Source organism: Callospermophilus lateralis, unplaced genomic scaffold (assembly GCF_048772815.1).
Source record: "Callospermophilus lateralis isolate mCalLat2 unplaced genomic scaffold, mCalLat2.hap1 Scaffold_98, whole genome shotgun sequence".
Taxonomy (NCBI): Eukaryota; Metazoa; Chordata; class Mammalia; order Rodentia; family Sciuridae; genus Callospermophilus; species Callospermophilus lateralis.
In genome coordinates this window covers 3322501-3323905 of record NW_027517992.1, presented here as the reverse complement: position 1 = coordinate 3323905, position 1405 = coordinate 3322501, and positions in this window count along the sequence as shown.

Here is a 1405-nt window from a genome sequence, read left to right as displayed (position 1 = left end):
TCCAGTGCTTTCCGAACTCAATGATGTCCCTTTTATTCCAAACCTCAAAACAAAGCTGAGTCTTTCTCTGCTTAAAGAATTTACTTATATACTAAGTTTTATTAAGACATAAATTTAAGTGTAGTTAGGTGTTCTATTGATTGAGTTAATTAAAATTAGTAGATGAGATTACAAATCCTTTGGAAAACTAAAGATACATGTATGTTGTATTTGTGAAGAACATAAATGGATTGGAAAAATTTAAGAGCATTAAAAAATCCTTTCTTTCATCTTCACTGTATTCTGTCTGCTCTCTGGACTTTAGTTTTAGTGCTATCACTGACTAATATGGAGCTAGATCTAAAATGTAAAACTGATAGGTTAATAAAAATTTTCTCTATGGTCTTATTCCTTTCCTACTATCTGTGATTGATATTTATATTCTTTTTGTAAAGTCTTTTTTAAAGTATGATCCTTGCTTTTCCCAGTCACACATATTAAAATGTTGGAGTTCTTTAAACGTGGTTATTACATTCTAGTTTATATGCGTAGTTCCCCCCAAATGAAGAAAGCAAAGGACACTGTTGCTTCCTTTCACCTGTCTTTGTTGGCAATAAGATTTTTTTAAATTAAGTAGATTTAACCCTTGTGTTTTTCTGAAAACTTTTTTGCCATGGAAAAGAGTCTGTGTTCACAAATAAGGGAGGGTCTGTCTGTGTTATCATGTTCTAACCTAAACATTTACTTGTAACTGATCACTTTGCTGGATTATGAAAGCACCTTAACCCCAATAAAAGTTCACAGTGAAATGAATGAAAGACCAGAAATATACCCATACATTTCTACTACTGCACTTGCTTAAAATTCCAGCTTACATTAATTTTTTCATGAAATATGTTCTAATAGGTGCCAACTCTTTTTGGTATACAACAATATCAATTATTGTTCTTCATTCAACCACTGTCTACTGAATAAATCAAACAATAATTATAAGGCACTTAAGAAATGGGGATATTTAAACATGCAGGATGGTTGGGAAAAGTTGTAGATTTTATTTTATCTTTACAAATAAGACAAAGAACTACAGGGTAAATGAATATTGGGCTGAAATGTTTTTAAATATTTAATTTGGATTTCTCATCATGATAATGTTCCATCATTGTCATTGTTTATTTGTGTCTCTGAATAAATGTAAAGACACACGACTTTTGCACTAACAGAGAATTTTAATCCTGGAATATTTGGTTAAACTGTGAGACAGGGTAATTGAGAAAAGCATTCAAGATCAGTTCAGACCTAGGATTCGAAGTCTTTCTGAGAAGTCTCTTTTCCCTCTGTGCCTTGTGGGATAATGGGCCACTGGTAGACAGGGCAGGTATGGGTCCAATGTATCCCTTGGCCATAATACAATGCTTATCCCATGCAA